This window comes from Pelodiscus sinensis, chromosome 2 (assembly GCF_049634645.1).
Source record: "Pelodiscus sinensis isolate JC-2024 chromosome 2, ASM4963464v1, whole genome shotgun sequence".
NCBI lineage: Eukaryota > Metazoa > Chordata > Testudines > Trionychidae > Pelodiscus > Pelodiscus sinensis.
Genome location: NC_134712.1, coordinates 89050059 through 89072568, shown reverse-complemented (window position 1 = coordinate 89072568; position 22510 = coordinate 89050059). Strand labels below are relative to the sequence as shown.

At 39.9% G+C, this 22510-nt stretch overlaps 1 long non-coding RNA gene across 1 annotated transcript in view; it reads right to left on the bottom strand.

The window, feature by feature from the left end:
• Window positions 1-14624, bottom strand: part of LOC112545266 (uncharacterized) — a 73928-nt gene extending 59304 nt beyond the window's left edge. Inside the window, exon 1 of the long non-coding RNA XR_003088731.2 lies at window positions 14545-14624. This is a non-coding gene — a long non-coding RNA (uncharacterized LOC112545266). The remainder of the gene's footprint in view (window positions 1-14544) is intronic.
• Between the last annotated feature and the right edge of the window lie 7886 nt (window positions 14625-22510).

The window sequence follows — 22510 nt, the reverse complement described above, 5'->3', positions numbered from 1 at the left end:
ATCGGAATTTCAGTTCCCCATGTTCCATCTGCCCTGAATACTGTTATCCAAGTATTAGTTATGTGACATCACCCCTAGTTTAACCAGGTATCACTGAGAGAATCCTTTGATTTGTTTTCAAATTAAAAAATCATCCTGACATGAAAGATCTAGGAGTCTGATCCTGTATGGAAATTCCAATGTGTGTGGACATTTGTGTATACTGAAATTGATCATGCAAAACATCGAACACATTAGAGCAACTCTGGTTAGATGTGGGTGTTTGATGCAAATGCATGTGGACTTCTGTAAGCATCCTTTTAAAATTCTAGGTTCTGACTTCCAAGTAGATGAGTTTTATTTAATAAACTATAACCTCACTAGGAATGTCTTAAGATATAGCTGAGATGGTTGGTGAGGGGAAGGAAACAATAAAATCTTGTCCAAATGAGCAGAGCCACTAATAGATCATATTTTTAAACACTAAAAAGTGATAAAATGTATTGATTTTTTTCAAGTACTATCTGAACTGAAGCCAAAAACAATTATAAAGCAACACGACTGTGCAAAATGGAAAATATCATTTGCCATCTTAATTTCCTTAACATAAAATCTGGAGACTTCATAAAGATAATGTTTCATTACAGACAAAAGGAGAGAGAAAAGTAGCCTCTTCTCCCTCAGCAGGCTCTATAGACATACCCTTAGAAAACTGCAGGATGCTACTCTCTATAACAACTGAATCCAAAAGGAAAAAAATCTAAATCCCAAATTACACATTAGACACTTACAGGGAAAAATTGAGTAAAGTGCTCTCATGCAAGTAGTGCTGCTAAAGTCAGCAGGACGTCTGGTGTGAGCAAAGCAATCAGGATTTTATAATAAATTTCTAATACAGTGATACCATTTTCATATCTTTTTGGAATCTTATACCATCATGGATTCATACAACACATAGATGAAAGGGTATGTCATATAAGCTTGCAAAGCTTCATCATTGATCAGTCTTTCACTAGGCTATGTCTACCCTGCATCTATGCTATGAGATCTGGGTTTGATACTACTGTTCATTTACGTGTACTCATGATAGCTCTCATCAAGCTAGTGTACATTAGTGCCAGTGAAGACATGGCTGAGTCATGACTCCAACTGCCATGGCTACATTTGCTATCTAGACTCTCACTAGTTTGATAAGAGCTTACTTAAGTGTGTACATCAGCAGTGGAGTCTCACCTATAGATCATAGCAAGGACACAGCCTATGTTCACATTCTGTGGGGTTACACAACTTCTCTGACCTCATCTGAGTTGCATAGGGACAATTCACTAGAGAACAATTTGTATTAGTTTTGTGTGCTCCACAGTGGTGGTTGTTTTTTTCAAAAATTCTTTTAACTGTTGAGTGTGGGTCATAGTTGGAGCCTCAACTATTAGGAGGAGAACAAGTTTAAAATTACTTAGATAAGTTAAATCTTTTCAAATCATTTAGGGGCTGTTGAAATCCAACTTATAATACTCTAGGACCTGTCTGAAGAAATATTTAAGCCATTACTGATTATCTTTGAAAAGTCAAGGAAGATGGGCGACATTCCAGAAGCCTGGAAAAAGGCAAATACAGTGCCCATCAATAAAAAAGTAAAATAAGGACAACTGGAGGAATTTCATACCAGTCATCTTAATTTCAAAGTACCTGGAAAGATAATGGAGCAAATAATTATGCAATCTATTTGCAAACACCTAGAAGAGAATAATGTGATAAGTAAGAGTCAGTGCAGATTTCTCAAGAACAAATTGTGTCAAACCAATTTAATAGCTTTCTTTCACAGGGTAACAAGCATCATTTACTATCTTTTCTCGTCTGACATTCTCATAAACCAATTAGGGAAATACAACCTAGATCAGAGTGGGCAAACTCAGGCTCAGAGCTTGTATCCAGCCCACTAAGCATTGCTCTCCAGACCAGGTGATTAGCAGAGGTACATGTGTTCAGATGCCCTCCCCCCACCTTGCTCCACCCTGCAACCAAACTGCTTCCAAGATTTTCCTGCTAGCTGTGAAGGGGGGTAGAGGAGAGAGGGGAGTGCTGAAGTCAGAGTGTCCTCCTGCCTCTGTACCCCATCTCTGCAGAGCAGAGGTTATAGACAGAGACGCAGTCATTAGAGCTACTACAATCTGAAGCATGTGATTCAGAGGATAGCAGAACCAGGGTGGGGAGACAACAGAGCAGGACAGATTTCCCATAAAGACACAGAGCTCGGCTTCTCCCAGAAACTTAGCCAGCAGCAGTCAGCACACACCCAGTCTGTGCCACACACGACCACTGTCACATACACACTTTCCCAGTCTCTGTGCCACACACACACACTCTGTCACAAAGTCTGTTTCTCACGAACAAAGTCTCTCTTTCTCTCACACTCACACACACACTCTATCTCTCTCTTTCTCTCTGGAGCTCCAGCTTCATCCCCTCTGCCTGAGGCCCCATCCCTTCTGGGGGGGCCAGAGCCAGTCCATGACCATGTACCAAAATTTGTGGAGTGGCTCCCTTGCAAAAATGATTACCCTAAATGGAGCTACTGTAAGGTAGGTGCATAACTGGTTAGAAAACCTTTCTGTAAGGCCATATCAAGGGGGTCTTGGAGGTATCCAGGAGTGGCTTGAGGCAGGCTGCAGCAGCTGATGTCCCAGGTGGAAGGAGCAATCACCGTCCCTGCCTGCACGGCTGTCAATGGGCCATCAATGGGGTGGCATCATCATTGGTCGCCCTGGGCACCCCATGACCTCATCATTGGGCACCGTTGAAGGCAGTGACCTAGGTGATGGCCGAGTCGGCCTATAGCCACGGGCCGCCCCTGGAGGTATCAGTTCTGGGTCTGGGTCTGTTCAATATTTTCATCAGTGATAATGGCATAGAACGTACACTTATAAAGTTTTGCAGATGATACTAACCTGGGAGGGGTTGCAAGTAGTTTGATCTGGAGTAATGTCCTGAAGTAAATAGGATTAAATTCAACAGGGACAAATGCAAACTGTTGTTTCCTAAGTGATGTAAATGACTTCCAAGGAAAATGTATTGCACAAAGTAATCTTGGAGTACTAGTGGATCATAAGCCGAATATGAGTCAATTTTGCAAAAAACAACAACAGAAAAATGAACATCATTCTTGTATGCAGTAGTAGGAGTACTTCTCTTGCTCTACTCCACACTGGTTAGGCCTCAGCTGAAGTAGTGTGTCTAGTTCTAGATGCCACATTTCAGGAAAGATGTGGACAAAGTCCAGAAATGAGCAACACAAATGATTAAAGGACTAAAATGCATGATCTATGAGTGAAAATTGAAAGAATTAGGTCTGTTTCATCTTGAATAGAGAAGACTAAGAGGTAACATGATAACAATTTTCAAGTATCTAAAAGGTTGTTGCAAGAAGGAGAGTAAAAAGAAATATTTCCCTTAACCTCTGGTGATAGGAAAAGAAGCAATGGGAGGTTTAGGTTGGACATTAGGAAAAATTCCCTAAATTGCAGAGTTGTTAAGCACCTAAATAAATTTTCCTGGGAGGTTGTGGAATCATTGGTATCTCATTCACTACTGGCTTGTGTTCTGTCTCTCTTGTTGAGAAAGTTGGGCTCGGTGTCTGGTTTTTCACTTTAGCCTTGATTTCCTCTCTACCTTTGTCTTTTTCATCTTCCATCTACACTTCCTCTTCCCCCTCTTCCTCGCATACAGCATTCAGGATACTCACTAGAGCTGTGTGACTAAGTCTCAGTGAATAATGTATTTGAACACTATCTGTTTAAGGTCGTACATTTTCTACAAACAGATGGTAATTTTCCAGTTTTCCAGGACTTCTCCCTCCCCCCTCCCCCCTTTGCTGGCTACTTATTTTGAATGATCGCAAGACCATAGCTTCTTCATAAGCACCGTTTTAACAGCATGGCTGAGTGGATAACACAGACCTATTGTATGACTTTTGGCCAACTCAGTTCAGCTCTCTGTATGTGAGTCTACTCCTATACTCTTCAGGGGGAGTTTGGCCACTGACTAAAATGGTGAAGGAGCAAGCCTTGTGCTTCTCTTTCCTCTCTAAGGGTATGTCTACACTACCCTCCTAGTTCGAACTAGGAGGGTAATGTAGGCATATCGCACTTGCAAATGAAGCCCGGGATTTGAATTTCCCAGGCTTCATTTGCATAAGCGGGGCGCCGCCATTTTTAAAACCCCGCTCGTTCGAACTCCTCGTGGAATGAGGAGTAATGGTAGTTCGAACTAGGAAGCCTAGTTCGAACTACCTAGTTCGTGCCCCGTGTAGCCGCATTGCACGGGGTTCGAACGAGCGGGGTTTTAAAAATGGCGGCGCCCCGCTTATGCAAATAAAGCCCGGGAAATTCATATCCCGGGCTTCATTTGCAAGTGCGGTATGCCTACATTACCCCACTAGTCCGAACTAGCGGGGTAGTGTAGACATACCCTTAGGGCTCTGAAATTCTTCATCTCCTTAAAGATAAGTATTTGGGTAGCTGTTTTGCTGCATCAAGCCAAAGTGTTGAGTCCATTGTAGCACTGAGCCTCAGAAGTTTTCAAATTAATCACATAACTTGAACCCTTTAGTGAGTTGATTTCACTGCGACTTACATTGTGGCTTGTGGCTGGAGATGCTTATTTTAGACTGCAAAATTCAAAATCTAACATTTGTGCTTTTTTTTCTGTGGAACATTTTGCTCTCTTGTTTAACATGATTTCATGACCCTCAAAGTTCACTAGATGCAAAATTTCAATGGAGTGATATTTTCACATCTAAAATATGCGGGTCTGCATCATTGTTGTGTAAAACTAAGTTTTCTCAAATGTCAATCAAATTTTCACTTACATGTGTCCATTTTCTATTTTTTTTAAATGCAAGGCTTACAGAAAAATTTCTGGAAATGGTATCATTATAAAATGTGAAAAACAAGTACTTTGATAATTTTTCATTTTATTGTGAATGTTTAACAGTTATGTAATCATTTAATCCAAAGTGATTTATCCATTGCTAATTGTAATACTTGTAAAGTAAGTTTGTTCTTTTCCCTCTGTGTCTGTCTGAAATCCACAGATAAGTAGAAAGGTGGTCAAACCATCCTCTTCTGCTAATTATTTGCTGCCCTATATTTTTTAGATTGCTTTATGATGAATATTGTACAACCAGCACACCCGTCAGGCACTGCAGAGAGAACACATAAAACAAATATATACCTACCTACTAAGTGAGCAGAGCCTTTTACATTTAAGTTTACTACTGCATCAATATCTATCAATTTTATGAAGCTTTAAAGTCCTAACTATTGACATTCTCATTACATATTCTAAGTGCAGTTACATAATTTTCAGCTAGCCAGTCAGAAGTTATAATTTTTAACTGGTATTTTGTTTTTAGTTCCTTGTTAGTAACTAGAGAAGGAAAGAATTGTAGTGATGATTTGGAGTGAATATGGCAAATTTTGTTTGAAACCAGTTACTGGTTGTTGCGATACTAGACTTGCATCAGTGCCACTTCAGACACTAGGAAGTTGGTTTATAATCTCTTGGCATCATCCTGAGAGTTGGAGCTGCCCTTTTCAAAGTACATGCTAATCTCCTGTCTTGCTTGACCCATAGTCCTCTGCGTACCATTGTGTTTGGAATTGAGAAAGTTACAGAGAGGTAATATTTGAAGTACATTAAAATATTTTATATTCTAAAAAAAATGAACTGAAATATCTTATGACTACTGAATAAAGCTAATTCTCTGGGAAGACTTATTCTTTGCATGTGAATATGGGGTCATATTTTTGTCACTATGAATCCCAATGAATAGTTTGTCACTCCACAAGTAGTCCCGTGAGTGTGGATGCTAGAATCTGGATTTTAGAGATGAATTTAAATAAATAATTTATTTAAATTTATATATGCTATATAAAAAGTACTTTTTCCATGCTCTGGGTCCTTAAAAATTAATAAAAGCATAAACCATTATAAAACTGTATGTATTTTTCATAGCAGGTAGGAAAGGCTCTTATAACCGCACTGCTTCTGCTTAGGGCTTAATTTTATTTATATCACTAACCTTGGCTATTGCTTGAGACAAAGTCTGACAACCATTAATTTCCCTGAATTATTCCAGGGAAACTAATCCTATGTCTATTTTACCACTTATGTCTTTATAACTTATGCTACTCAGGGATGTGAATAAATCACCTCTAGCCCTGGTCTACACTAAGGAGTTATTTCAAAATAACTCCCCTTATTTTGAAACAATAAGCAGAGTGTCCACACTACCGAGCCCGTTATTTTGAAATAATGGGCTGGTTATTTTGAAATAATAACTCCTGATTTCCATAAGGAATAACGCTAATTTTGAAATAAATATTTCAAAATAGCAGCAGTGTGGATGCCCTGGTGCATTATTTCAAAATAACTGCTCCCCAGCGTAATTCAAACGACCTACTTCCCAGTGCTTTCTGGAACTCTAAGTCGAGGTAGCGCTTCCACATTAATGGAGCCTGCCTCAGAGTAATTTCAAGGCTTCCCAGTAGTGTGGACATGATATTTTGAAATTATTTTGGGAATTATTTCAAAATAAGTTATTTCAAAAATATTTCTTAGTGTAAATATGCCATGAATGAGGTAAATTACACTGATGTAAGCACCAGTGTGGACAGCTACTACCATTCAATGGAGGTGGATTAATGAAGTTGACTGGAGAGATCTTAGAGAAGCTATATTAGTGATCTTACAGCAGCACAGCTGCATTGGTACAATTGCATGGCTGTAAGCTCTCAAGAGTAGCATAAGTACCAAACACCATCTCATTACTTTACATATGTAGTTTATAAGATTTCTTGGTGTAGAGGCTACCTTTTGTAGTGGCCATACAAAAAAGAACTAGTGTGACAGGATTAATGACTCACATTTATTTCTCTTAACCTCTTAACAATAGGTAGTTCATCAAGTATAACAAAAGAATTCACAGCATTATCTCAAATTGTCAAATGACACGTTAAGGCTCTGATGACGACAGTACCCTACTATCCATAAAACTCCCACTAACATTAGTGGGCAAAGTATACAAAAGGACAGAGAGACTGGGAATTTAATTAATTATTTAGTATATGCTACAGCGAATATACGAAAATCTCAGCTGAATTATTTGCGGGAATGATAACTAATATCATTTGCAGATACATGAAATCATAAATACTTTAAGTCCTTATGGAGTTATAATGAAAAATGACAAACTATCCAATTAATTCAATTAAAATAAAGTATTATACTATCTACACTCTGGGCATTTCTTTTTCATTCCCATGCATTACTTATTGTAATACCATTGAGAGATTAATTAATCTCATATTGATATGCAGGCAATAAGGCTCTCTAGGATTTCTAGTGCAATTCAACTTTAAATGATCCCTTTGGTGCCTCTGCAAACTCAGTTTATTGCCAGACAAAATAGATTCCTTTCAGGCTTACATCAATGTCTTATAATGATATGAATGACAGCAACTGTGCATATAGCCTGTAGGACTTTAGCTGGGCCATTACCTAGAGAAAGTAGGGTTTTTTTTACCATGTAGATACTCGACTACATAAACATTATGAAACCATGATTGGATAACTGGTTATATATCTACAGAATTTCTTTACTTTTACTGTTTTGTCACTTTTCGTCATATCATACCAGTGTGTGTATTCTCCAATAATGCCTGTAGAATTGACTGGAAGGAAAAATCATGTAACCAATATGCTAAAAGGTTTTTCCATCCTTTTCTTCAGAGAAATACTTCCTCTATTCATTCCAATCTGCAAGGCCATAAACAAAATTCCATCTGAATCTGCATAGACAGCTGAGTTATTTCTCCTGTTAGTCCCAAATGATACTCCAGGGCATAAGTCTAGGAAGCTCTCATGAAGGTAACAGCAGTTGCTATCAGCACACCTGACCTTGCACCGAAGCACAACTGTCTTACAATATTTGTATCTTTCAGAATCACAGTATGACTGAATAAATACAGATGTATTCTCCCCTGAGAATTTTTGACAATAAGGAATTGACCAAAGGTTGCCATCCCCAATTTATTATCAGCACTGAATATGTGCGTTCTCAATTTTGGTGATGATGGAAACTGTATCGGAGAGAGAGAGAGAGAGACGTACACTTTTCAAGTGGTTTTGTTAGGACTGTATTTTCTGTAGAAGCCTTTAGCTTGAGAATTGAAAACGTGACTTGTCAAGTTACATTCTGTTAACCAATGCCGGTCCACTGAGCTGGAAATAATGTTCTGCGGTGTTTATACGTGACTTTTTTCTTCATGATTGCATCAATGAACAATGGTTTCAGTGATGTGGAGTTTATAGCATGAAAAGACCTCCAGCCATGGAGAACATAAACCAAGTACAAGACACTGTTTGCTCTGATTAAAACCACAGTGTTAGGGCTAGAATGAAGTTCCATTTCATCATTTGGTGCTACAGGCATCATTGTCCTTCTCCAGCAACCATCCTTCAAAGAGAGTGGTGACGTGCAACTTAACTCCTTCATTTAGAACTGAGTTTACGGAATGCCATGTAAAGCTCATATCTAAGGAAAAATGATATGCAAATAACCTGAAACAACAAAGTGTCTTAACACCATGCAGCTGAAAAGGCCCAAATTTCAACATTTAGGGATTCTTTCCCTGTGATACTGATCAGGACAGCACAGCTGCTCTGATGCTGTGCAGCATACAGGGAGAGACAGACCCCTCACTTATTTTCTCTGACTTCAGCTATCGACGTCCTAGAAACCAGACTGGTTTTGTGCTTCCCTTCAGATGTCATGATTTATTCTTTATTGGCAGGAAGGTCTACTGTATGCTGCTAGAATATACTTGGAACTCTTCCATCTTCCTTTTTAGAGTCTATCTCATTCCATAATGCATAAGTCCCAGCTTGTTAGGAGGGGGTTGGAGAGTCATGAAACATTTTGTGACATCATCAGAGCTGTGAATAATGGTTCATCAGAGCTTCATTGACACCTTTGCTCATTCCCATGGGTTATGCAATTCCCAGAGACAGCCTCATTTTTGTAAAAGGTCAAGACCTATAGTAGTCAATGCTGTAAATTTCAATTGTAGTGGTAGTACCAACATAGTGCCAACTCCTGTGATTTTTCTCTCTCAATATTTGGAGCTTTTCTTAAAACCTCAGCTGATGGAATTAGATTATTAGCTGAAAATCTTAGCTATCATTTATTTTTAAAATGTAAGTTTCAATCCTTTATGGATATGAAGTGAAGGGTGAAAATTTTAACTGTAAGTGCTCCTACCTTAGGCAAATAACACCAAATTTAAAAAATGTAATTATTTTAAAGCTAATTTAATTATTTTGGTGCCTGACTTATAACTTTTAAATACTTGGAGTTGGCACTATGGACATTTGTATCCTGAGAGGAGGGTGTATTCACAAACTATGCAAGGAGTTTGTATTTATAAAAGTTAAATAGGTTCACAGGATCAAAGTCCTGATTAAGCCATCAGTTAAGAGGTTACTTAAGTCCTTTAGACTTTAATGGGTGATTTCAATGGATTTTTTCTCAGTCAGGGCCTAAATGTGTTAGCAAATAACTAATACTAGTTTTAAAAGAAAACACCCATATTTTCTCAATTATATCTTACTAGCAGGTGAGGCCCGTTGTTGACTGGGCAAAGTCATTTTGTGTAGATTACACTTATAGGGAAGTTCAACAAATTAAATATAAGTAACAGAATTTTTTATTAACATGCTTGCAAAAGGGAAGTAAAAGAGCAGTTTTAAATGTATAAGATTTCAACTTCAAACATTATTCATTTTCTTGAATAATTACCATACCTAGTTAATTTGAATCAGAAACTTGTAAATCTTTCATTACTCTTTTCATAACTAATTTGAGATATTTTGTGATTTATAACAGTAAAAAATGTCTTTTCACTAAAATAATAGTTGAATAGGTGACTTGATTTTAATTGTTAGCAAATACTTTTTATGAACTCTAATCATATCGTGAATTTTTTCCAATGAAAAACAAAAATAATTATTTAAACCTTTCACCCAGCATATTCTGGTGTACAAAGTAGTGCATTCTGCTAATTTAAGTGGGAGGATTGTTTATGCAAAATTTGGTATCTGTAGGTCATCCCGAAGTATAACTTTATTTTTCACAAACAAATCCACAAACAAACTACAAATAATTTGCCTGTCTTTGTACTTCAACTTTTCCTATGTATGTATTAACTATGAAAGGATTATTATTTTCTCAGAAATATTTGCCACGTGAAATTCTATGGTAAACAAATGTTCAAGGAGAAAATCTTGATCTGTAGGTTATTCATTGTATTTAATATTTCAGCTGTTTTGTTTGGTCACAAAAGTTACCTGATATGTTTCTATTACCTGATTAGATTTGCATATCTTCCGGAACTAAATTTCTCATGCAAATGTTTTTAATATATTTATCATTTGCATTTACAATAGAGTAGCACTCAGTGCTTTCCAAATACAGAAGATCATTTGATTATGAACTCTGTGAAGCTAGGACTGTCTCTTTTAGTCAAGTGTGTAGCACAATGAGGCCCTGATCTCAGCTGGGCCTCTTTTCTATAGCGCAATATAGATGTAATACTAGAAGATTTACTTTGTGGTGTTCGAATTCTTAACTCAATTTATTAATTTTGGGTGTTTTTTGGAAAATAAAATGAAAATGTACATGCATCATTTAAATCATTGCTCTGGGGTGGGAATGGAGATGAGGAATTCAGTATTCAGGCTGACCTAGGGAGAGAACTATTCCAGCCCTCTCTCACCACAGCAACTTGGGATCAGGTGAGAAGTGCCTCTCCATGGCTACTTCAGGTAGAGCGGGTACAGCTGTAGGAGGGGTGCATATCTCCCAACTGGGGCAGGTCCAGGTCTGTCTGCCCCCTGTGCTCTCAGCTAGAAATTCCGGTCACATAGGGCCTTTAAAGTAACCATGACCTTAATCAATGGTTCTCAACCTTTTTTAGTTGGTGTACCCCTACAAAATTTTGCACAGAGGTGGGGATCCCTTTGGAAATCTCAAACATGGTCTGGAGACCCCTGTGGGTGAATAGGTCAAAACCCACTGTTCTAACAATTGTAATCTCTTAGACAATCCCCAGGGATTGGCAGACTACAGCTTGAGACCATGATTGTTCATTCCTAGTGTAACCTAACATTGTTTTGTGATGCCAGCCTTCCTACTCAGGGTTTTGATAAACACACTCCAAAGTTGACAATCATTGGGGCCGACCATTAGTTGCACTAGTCCTGGAATGATGCATACACAGCTCAGGATATTAGGGAGATCCCCAAACCTGAACCATTCTTTTTAGGTGACAAATCTGAGGGATTGACCCAGATTGAGGTGTCATTAGAGGAAGTTTTGGAATAAATTGATAAACGTAACAGTAACAAGTCACTGGGACCAGATGGCATTCACCCAAGAGTTCTGAAAGAACTCAAATGTAAAATTGAAGAACTATTAACTGGGGTATGTAACCTATCCTTTAAATCAGCTTCCGTATCTAATGATTGGAAGATAGCTAACGTGACACCAATATTTAAAAAGAGCCCTAGAGGTGATCCTGGCAATTACAGACCAGTAAGTCTAATGTCAGTAGGGGCAGGAGTTAGGGTGTCCCCACTCCGAGGTGCTCTCTTTACACTGTATGATTTCTTGGCGCAGTGATTATTTCATCAGGTTCAAAGCAAATACAATTTATTAAACATCAACTGATTAAAGAGAAAAGAATAAGAAAAAGATGAGACTGGTTAAATGAGAACACACAGCCCTGCTCTGTAGCACAGGGACATCAAAACAGCAGTCTGCAGAGTGTAAGGACAGTTCACAGTCTCTTCCTTAGAGGCCCTGGATGTGCTGCAGGGGGCTTCAGGCTGGACACACTTGCTCTGGCAGTGACCCCACAGCCTCAAGCTCTAAGTGGCCAGACCCCTCTCCCAGTCCAGAGCCTCTTCCCCACACTTTGCAGTTCCCAGCTGCTCACCACATCCAGCTGCAGGCTGTGCTGCTTGGCCAGTCTCTAGCTCCTTGCGTTGCTTCTCTGTTCCTTTTGGCTCTCTGAGCACTGCCAGTCTGCTGCTTAACACAGGGTCTGCACTCCTTGAGCTCTGTGTGTCTGACTCTGCTGCTGCAAAAACTGTCTCTCCACACATCTTGCACTCCTTGGGCTGTCTGTGTCTGGCTCTGTTGCTGCAGGACTTCTTCTGCACACAGCTTGCACTGCTCTTAGCTGTGTCTCAGTTCTCTCCTTGCTCAGAGAGACCCTGAACAATCCCAGCTCACAGGGAGGATGGGTCCTGGCCTCTTGCTTTTCTCACTGGCCTGTTCAACTTGTTGATCAGGCTGAGCTGGAGTGTTGGCTGCTTTCCATTGTCTCTGAGGTCTGTCAGTCTCATGGACCCTTCCCCTTTTGATACTGGGAGCTGGCAAACCAAAAAACTCCCACAGAGTTCTAGTAAGGGGCTAACAGTCCCCTTACAAAAAGGACAACAAAAAAGATTAAGGGTTTGGAACTGGTCTCATATGAAAAGAGATTAAAAAAGACTTGGACTTTTCAGCTTAGAAAAGAGGAAACTAAGGGGAGATATGATAGAGGTCTATAAAATCATGAATGGTATGGAAAAAGTGTATAAGGAAAAGTTAGTAACTTATTCCTATCATATAAGAACTAGGGGTCACCAAATGAAATTAATAGGTAGCAGGTTTAAAACAAACAAAAGGAAGTTTTTCTTCACTCAGCTCACAGTCAGCCTGTGGAACTCCTTGCCAGAGGATGTTTTGAAGACTAGGACTTTAACAGGGTTCAAAAAAGAGCTAGATAGAATCATGGAGGTTACGTCCATCAATGACTATTAGCCAGGATGGATAGGAATATTGTCCCTAGCATCTGTTCCTCTGGAAATGGGTGACATGAGAGGGATCACATAAGGCTTGCCTTTTGTGTTCCCTCCCTCTGGGGCATCTGGTATTGGCCACTGTCAGCTGACAAAATACTGGTCTGGCTAGACCTTTGGTCTGACCCAGTATGGTTGTTCTTCTGTTGTTACGGAAAGTAAACTTTAGGAAAAGACAATGTTATCCAAATCCAATTAAAATGCCATATGCCTTTTCCTCACTATTTATTATCCAAATAGATATGTATAAAACAGAACTTTCTCCCTCTAGACTCAGCCTCCTTGTGCTGTCAGTGATGCATTACCATTTGTTAAGAGTACAAGCATGGGATAGTGACCTCACCATTGGATGAAGCAGACAACAGCAGTGCTGTGCTGTCATGCCCTATTGTTCTCATTATACAGCACCATTATCTTGATGCAGCACAAACTAAACAGGCTGAAACTCTCAGGGCACTTTGAGTAGGAACCACATTGCAGGTTTTTTTTTTCTCCTACTACTGTGTCCTGGTGTATGTCACTTACTGTCATGGGAAGAAGTGTGACATTAAATACAGTCTGAGATCAGCCTTCTTTAGTGATGAAAATTGAAGCCTCTGAAGAATGCCAGTCTTTAAAAGTGACATTATACTAGCATTTCAGTACGCTCTAAACACCTGTGATATAAAAAGCTCTAAGATAGCTTGCAAATGATGCATTTAAAATTTGCTCCTTACAGTAAGCAAGAAGGTGTGTTAAGATAGAAATTCCATTGAACTGTCATTTCTGAAGGAAAACTTAGTTAAAAATGTCTGATTATAGCCACAAGTGGTAGTTTGGTGGTCTCATTCAGATTTCAAATAAAATGCCCTGGATAAGGGATAAAAAGTCCTTTGTTTCCCATTCCACCTTTCCTGTGTTACACGGAAGGGCTATCTCATCATAGTCCTTGGCCTTGGCCATCTCTTTTGTAGCTGTTTTTAATAAGTTTGGGTACATCTACACTAGCCTCCTAGTTCGAATTAGGGAGGCTAATGAGGGCAACCAAAATTGCTAATGAAGCACGGGATTTAAATATCCCATGCTAGATTAGCATATTCCTGGTTTCTATTTTGGAAACTGACTAGCCCAAAATAACTGCCCACATCTACATGCAGCAGAGAAGCGGGATTCCAAGACAAACCCCTTAGTTCGAATTAACTGTTAAACCTCATTCCACGAGGAAAGTGAGTGGAACCGGCCAAGATAAGGAAGTAAGACTAGCTATGAAATGGTATTTATTCAGTATTTCTTGGGGAAGTATCTGATGAGAAGAAAAAGATGTATTCCCTTGAATCCATGTTGGGATATATATTTTTGCATGGGAGGTGTAAATTGGTTTAAGAAAGGGGCAGAGAGTAATCATGCTTTGCTGCTTTATGAAGCTCCAGGAAAGTTCTGGATATTATCAGCAGACATTAATTTGTGAGTTCTCAGTGCTAAAGCAGATAATGCCAGGAGTTATATCATTTATATATCAATGAGATAATGCAGGATAATCTTTATTAAAAAGTATTTGTCTAATCATAAAGTGCATTTAGAATGCATGACAAAAGCAGACCAAATGGATTATGAACATACCTTACTGCTTATGTGTCAAGTTAATCTCCTGGTCACACTGGCACAATGCAATTTGTAGATGTTATGTGGAAATAAAATCTGAAAGAAATTAATATTGAGAATGAAAGTGATTTTCAACCAACTTTAATACTGTTAAAAGCTGACAATATAATTATGATCTGTTACTTCTGTTCTTGTAGTACTGGGGTTTGTACATTGTTCAATGTATCTAAAGAACCATTTTCAATTAATATGAAATTTCTGAATCTGTTGTACTACATGCTTAACTGAATGCAGAGTTTAAAGTATTGCACACAAAAGATGACATTACTTTGCTTTCCTGGCAGGTATTTGCATAGACAGTTCAGTCTGAGTACAATGTATAACCCAAGATAACACATCTTTCACAATTTCCCTGGGGGCTTTTTGTAGAAGGCTGATTTCCAAAGCATATTTCTTGTTTTGCCCAATGTCAGGAGACGTGTACTGGGTAAAATATTAAGATGTTTTCTTTGAGAGTTTTTTTTTAATGTACTCATAAATTGAAAGTGGGCATATCTCTCCTCATTTATACAGGTAGTATCTCTCTTAACCAGGACTCCCTGGTCTGGCAACATCTGTGGTCCGGCATAAACCACGGATGTCCCTGGACCACAGAGCCAAGGAAGTAGGAGGTCTGGCAGTGGGGCAGGAGCACCATAAAGGGCACCAGCGACTCAGCCAGGATCCCAGAGTGTGGTGGGGGGAAGGGAGAGGATGGGCAGCATGGCAGGGAGTCCCAGCAGCTGGGGAGCTCTAGTCTAGCCATGGTCGTAGACTTCCGGCCCCGGCCAGGGAACTCCGACTCCAGTGGCAGCCAGAGAGCTTTGGTCCTGGTCCCTGCTGCCGGGCTCCAGCCACATTCTAGCTCCAGTGGATGGGGAACTCCAGAGCTCTGGCCCTGGCCCTCTGCCCCGCCCACAGAGCTCTGGCCCTAGCTACAGAGCTAGGCGACTGCAGAGCTCTGCCCCCAAGCAGCTCTGGCTATGGCGTTACAGTCCCGACAGCAGCAGGACAGGCTGGAACCCTAGCCCGGTGGCTGCATGGCCACGATGGGAGGGAGGGAAATCCCCTCATCCAGGACCAGCCAGGTCCCGAGGGTGCCAGACCAGCGAGGTCCAACCTGTTGTGACTTTTTTTTTTTTTTTTTTTTTGGTAATTGTCACTTGCCATATTTCATTTAGCAATGGCTGCTGACAACCTGCAACAATTTCATACTGATGGAATCATGGAAGATTGCATTTCTGTCAAATCTTTTTATGCCCCCTAATGAGTGGCTTTTTGTCGTCAATGGACATTATTTTAATTTGGCCTTCAGCAAAGCATCACTCTGAGTTCTGTTGAATGACAAAAGCAAGCTTTGTTTTCTTCATGTGCGGGATGAAGATTTCATAATATTGTATTAATTAAATGCAAAATTTATTTAATTCTGCATTTATGCAACATTAAGAATGCACAGTTTAAGTCAAAATAGTCAGGAAGTGTCAAAGATTATGGCCTGACTTTTCAGAGGTTGCTGTGCATTCACAAAGTTCCATTGTTATCAATGGGAGCATCTCTGAATACCCATGGATTAAACTCCACAGTGGCATTAATTTAGCCAAGTTGTACAACTTACATACAATGTGTGTACGAATGTGTGTATGAAATAATGTGTACATTTTGCCAATGAAAACAGAAATTGGAAACAATGCTCATGGGACACATACTCCAGTGATATTGCTGTACAATATTTATCTTCCACAATTCAAGACTTTTTTACATTTAAATTGTGCAACCTATTTGCACCATTTGTGAGAAGTTTTCACAAGGGGGGGAAAGAGCAATGGCAGTCATGGTTATTTGTGCCTAGCAGTCATTTCCAAATTGTTCACTTCTATGAATTGCAGGCTCCAGTGTACTGCAAAGTTAAGTTTTTAAAAGGCCTTAGAAAGGGTTTAATTTGGCCCATGGACCGGATCCAGCCTGCCAAGCCACCAGGTCTTGACCGCGGACGCTGCAGGAAGCCAAGCAGGCTCCTGCTTGCTTCGCCCCACTCATATGCTGCTCAGAAACGCGGCTGCGGGGCTGTTTCTCTTTAAAAGCTGAGAGTCTGGAGGGGAGGGGGAAAGCTTTAGGAGTTGTTCCCACCGCCAGCACAGTCTCATTGGCCAGTTTCTGTCCAGAAACCAGCCAGTGGGAACTACCTGTTTCAATAACAGACAGCCACGAAGCACAGGGGGCTCCAGAGCACATGACTGCAGCCTGTGCAGGGGCGGGGCAGACAGCAGTGTTCCCTCTAAGCTGGGAAGCACAGCTTCACAGGTGATTAATCAGCTCTGGCCATTCAGAGGCGCAGGGTTCCATGCACAAACCTGACTGACTGGGTGAGGCTAACCAATCATTTGTGAAGTTGTGCTGCCACGGGGTTCGCACTCGCCGGCTTTTAAAAATGGCGGCGCCGGCTTTATGCTAATGAAGCCCGGGAAATTCAAATCCCGGGCTTCATTAGCAAGTTCGGTATGCATACATTACCCCCCTAGTTCGAACTAGGGGGGTAGTGTAGACATACTCTCCGTGCTATTTCAAAACACATTTTCTGTGTAGATGCATTATTTTGAAATAAACTCTTCCAGAAAAACTTATTCCGAAATATCGCTGCTGTGTAGACATAGCCCTCGTATGCAAGTATGCTTTATCAAGTATATATTTTTGTTTTGTTAATAAAATCACCTTTTTTAAGGCTATGATTTTATTCTTATATCCTGGGGGTAAGAGGTCTGTGTGTGCATGCCTAAGACTCAGAGGTAGCAGCTTTTCTCTTTTTCTTTTTGAGCTCTGTTGTGGGAAAAGAGTTTGGGAGTACTCCTCTGGAGAAGTCCAAGTGCTTTCTTCCTGGGTTCAAGAAGAAAGAATTTTTTTCACTTTGTGGTGATGGCTACCTCCCAGGCCTCCCAATCTGTGACCATGGGGAGCTTTTAAGAAGAAGCCTATAGAGGCAAGGTATTTTAAGTTCTCTGGTGGATCCCCGCCTTCTGCACTTGGAGTGCCAGAGTGAGGAACAGCCTTCACATGGTGGCAGTACTGGTGGGATCATTTTGAACCAGGTACATAGATCTTAGGATTTTAAAAGGACACGTTTTAGTTTCGTTCACTGTTTGGAAGTTTTGGGGGTTTTTTTTCTTTTGCTGCCTGAGGAGGGAAAAGACATAGAGAAAGGTAAACCTGCAAAGACAGATTAGTTTAACTAAACAAAACAAAGAAAATAAATTTATATTCCATTCCCATCGATTCTCAGATTCGTGCTTCAAGGTCCAGTCCATTTCCATGCCCAGTGTTCTTTGTAGGTTTAATAGTTCTGCCTGGTTCAATTCATCTTGTTCCCCCCAACTCCTAGCTTAAAGCTCACACAAAAAAAGCAAAAGCAAACAGGGTTTCTTTCATTTCAAATCTCAACACCTTCCCCCATTGGCTCGCCTGTCTCCCTGCCAACACCTCCTTGCTCTCTGAGTTTAAACCTTTGGTTACTAAATGCTGGGATGTTGGGAAAAGGCCAGCACTCCTCCTAGCCATCACAGATGTATTAAAGCAAGAACCAACAGGATCTGAGGGTATGTCTAGGGAGGCTAATGAGGGCGACAGAAATTGCTAATGAAGCGCGGGATTTAAATATCCCTTGCTTGATTAGCATATTCCCAGCCTGTCACCATTTTGGAAACTGACGAGCCCGAAGTAACTGCCCGCGTCTACACATGGCAGAGAAGCGTGATTCCAAGATAAAACCCCTTAGTTCGAATTAACAGTTAAACCTCAGGGAATATGCTAATCATTGCTTCATTAGCAATTTCGATCACCCTCATTAGCCTCCCTCGTTCGAACTAGGGGGCTAGTGTAGATGTACCCATAGATCTCAATGTGGCTGAAGGAAGAAAGAGGAATTATGAGCCTGGATGGTGGGAATAATTATGGATTTTTCAGCATAGAAGGAGGAGGAATAAGGAGAGCAATAAGGACAGGTTTTTCAACATCTTGTATGTAGGTGTCATGTAATGCAGTCTGGAGGAAACTAAGCCTCTCCAAACTCACGCCACTGTAGGGGTGTGTCTAGACTACATGCCTCCATCGATAGAGGCATGTAGATTAGACAGATCGACAGATCGGCAGAGGGAAATGAAGCCGCGATTAAAATAATCGCGGCTTCATTTAAATATAAATGGCTGCCCCGCTCTGCCAATCAGCTGTTTGTCGGCAGATCGGGGCAGTCTGGACGCGCCGCGTCGACAAAGAAGCCTTTCTTGATCGGCACAGGTAAACCTGGTTTCACGAGGCATACCTGTGCCGATCAAGAAAGGCTTCTTTGTCGACGTGGCGTGTCCAGACTGCCCCAATCTGCCGACAAACAGCTGATCAGCAGAGCGGGGCAGCCATTTAAATTTAAATGAAGCCGCGATTATTTTAATCGCGGCTTCATTTCCCTCTGCCGATCTGTCGATCTGTCTAATCTACATGCCTCCGTCGACGGAGGCATGTAGTCTAGACACACCCTAAGGGATGGGGCTCAGTGACAAATTTTTAAAGAAAGGGAAAGAAGAAAGAAAAAAGAAAGCATAGTCAAAAAGCCAATGGAAGTGGAAATAGTGATCTATGTTAAAAGTGCCAGAAAATAAGGATAAGAAGACATCACTGGCTATCATAGTGAAAACTGGCAACCATAGTGAAAACTGATTGGCTGTGTCTACATTGGCCCCTATTCCGTAATAGGGATGCAAATGTAGCACTTTGGAATAGGCAAATCCGCGGGGGATTTAAATATCCCCCACAGCATTTGCATTAACATGGCTGCCGCTTTTTTCCGGCTTGGAGATAAACCGGAGAAAAGCGCCAGTCTGGACGCGATCCTCTGGAAAATAAGCTCTTTTGAAATAAGAGATCCTCCAGAAAAGAGCTTATTTTCCGGAGGATCGCGTCCAGACTGGCGCTTTTCTCTGGCTTATCTACAAGCCGGAAAAAAGCGGCAGCCATGTTAATGCAAATGCCGCGGGGGATATTTAAATCCCCTGTGGATTTGCCTATTCCAAAGTGCTACATTTGCATCCCTATTACGGAATAGGGGCCAATGTAGACACAGCCGTGTAGTTGAGGAGAAGGAAACCAGAGTACAATGGAGTCAAGGCAGGGAAGGGAAACAATCAGTGTAACAGCAGTAGTCTGCATAATGAAAGACCTTAGAAGCACACAGTGGAGAATAAGATATGTCATCCCTGATATTATAAATAACTTACTAAGGCTTAATAACTGATTAATAGTTGCTGTGTTACAAGAGGAGGGATTATGAACACATCATAAGAGGTGTGATAAGCAAACTATGGACCTAGAACATAAAACAATTGATTAGCCTTTCATTAAACCCTTTATTAATCACTTAGTAACCTTCTATAAACTATTCAGAAACATTTCCTTAATCTAACATGTGATAAAAAAAATAGCTGAGAGTAGAAATGTATTGAACTGAAAGGTGGGTGTCTTTGGACCAAAATTTTTCAAGAACATGGCTTAGTTTAAAATGTTAAAGAGTTTTTAAAATAATGAGTTGCCTGGTAGGAAGATAAGGTTTATTGAATACGGTGTGTGTAGTAATTAGTGAGAAGATACAGAAAAAGATATTAGTTAAAGTTCAGGGTTACTGACTGTGAATGCAGTGCCAATGTTCAAGAAGTGAATGTCTTGAGAAACAGAAAAGCAATGAGCCACAGGAAAATGGATTATTGAAATATTAGAGTGCTTTTAAGACATAACCTTGAGGACTAGGCAGTTACTATGAGTTATTGTAGTAGATGAGCATAAAAGCAGAGGTTATACTGTAGGAAACAAGATGGTAATACAGAACTTCTGGACCTCTGATTCATTTACTGTATTCCAGTACTAAAAATAGTTCCACTTAGTCTAAATCCTAAGCGCTTGTCAGTTCATTAAACCTAAAGTTCACTTAATTTAGCCTCATACAACACAACTGATTAGGCACTAAGTGGGTGGAGTGCACTGGGGTGAATTAAATCCACCACCTTACCTGGACTGAGGTACAGGACTGAAGAGATACCCACTGTGGCACAGCCACTCTACAATATTCGCAGAGTGTGCTACATACAGCCCTAGATCTACATCATATAAGTTTCTGTAACCTGCCCCAGAGGTATTGCCATTGCTTCCCTCCGCAATGCAGAAAGTGTTTTATCATGTAGCCATTATATCGATGGCCCTTTCCGCACAGGCCTATTGTGAAGCTTAAGTGGTTTGGAGGACCTCACATGAGGTGAGTATTATCAAGAGTATTCAACATTTCAGTATGCACTATCTATATTAGTCAATACATTATACAAAGACCCTTCCCTTTGTATATTTTTCCTTGGTAGGGGTAGAAATGTTGATTAATAGCTTAAATCTGCTTTGAATATTTAGTAGATTGTTCTACAGCTTGAACTGGTTGTGCTACACTCAATATTGAGGAACAGATGGGGAGAATTATTAAAGGGTTATATATTCTGTAAATTTGTGCTTGTGTGCCTGATGATATATTTTCTGGTTACATATAACTAATATAAAATGTTACAGCACAAAATAACGCCTTCAGTTACCAAGGTTGAAATGCAGAATAACTCCACTGACTAAAGAGGTTATAGTATTGTGACTGAGAATTCATCCTACAGAGTATGAAAATGAGAAATGCACAGGAGTCACTGCTGTAGGTCAATTTTGTACAGTACTCTTGCTTTTTTTAATTAGCAAAAATTACTATTACCATTATTGTTCCATAAATATATTTTCATAAATATAATCTGGTGTTATATCCTGTTAATGTAAGAAAATAATTCTAACGTAGCCACTATCCACTGAATGATACTCCTCCCGCCATCCACCCACACACACTATATCCTGTGCTACCTAATGTTTATGGCTTTCTCATTTTCATGACAGTTTGGGCCATTTATGGCTTTAATACAGTTCAGAAGCATATATCAAGTGTGCCAGTAGAGTCTGAAGTGATTTTAGAAATTACAATGCATTTTTACACTATAAAGCATAAAGAGCACTCCCATAAACACTTGCATATTTATAATTCATCCTAATTACAAAACCTTAGTCTGCCTTTAAATTTAATTAGAATGCACTTTCTATAGGACTATTGTTAAAAGCCAAGTAATTTGCGTGTTTACAGATGAAGCATTATGTTGTAGACAGGCTTAGTGTGATTCTGTGCCAAAAATTATTTGAGAAGTTTTTGCATGTTAAAGATACTTTTGGGTTGCAATAAAAGTTATGCTGGGCTCTCTAGACTTAAAGCTATGCAGACATATTTTCCCTCTGATCTACTTACAAGTAGGATGGTTTCAGCAGCTTAATTTTGCTTTTTCATATCAGCTCAAGTGGCTACTGGTTTGGGGTTTTTCAAAAATATATCTGCATATAAGAATGCCCTAATTAGTATAGTAAGTATGTATAAATAATATTGGTTTAAACACAATGTGCTGCGAATACCAGGTTGATGGAAAGAGATTGATCTGCCTCTATGTATTTACATTCTTTTCACAGAAAATTTACACACACACACACACACACACATACCAAAAACTGGACAAGTTGACTTTTGTTCCTGAATGTTAAATGCACTTTAAAAAAAAAGTAATAGATTGTCATCCTAACCCCTCTTCATGTACAAAAGGTAAGGCAGCAGTTCTTTTAACCCTCCCTGTGAGTCATTGCCTGCTAACAAGATTGACAGCAGAACATCTTGCAGAATGATACTGACACATTTTTACTGACTCAAGAAGGTTCCTCTGCTTCAATAATTCCTTAAGGGTCTGCAGGAAGTGAGTATTTGTGGAGTCTGTTCAGAATAGGGTGAGGGGAAAATGTATGTGCTTACCTCACCCCAAAAACGTCTTTTGTTTCGGATGCAAATTGTTTATCAAAA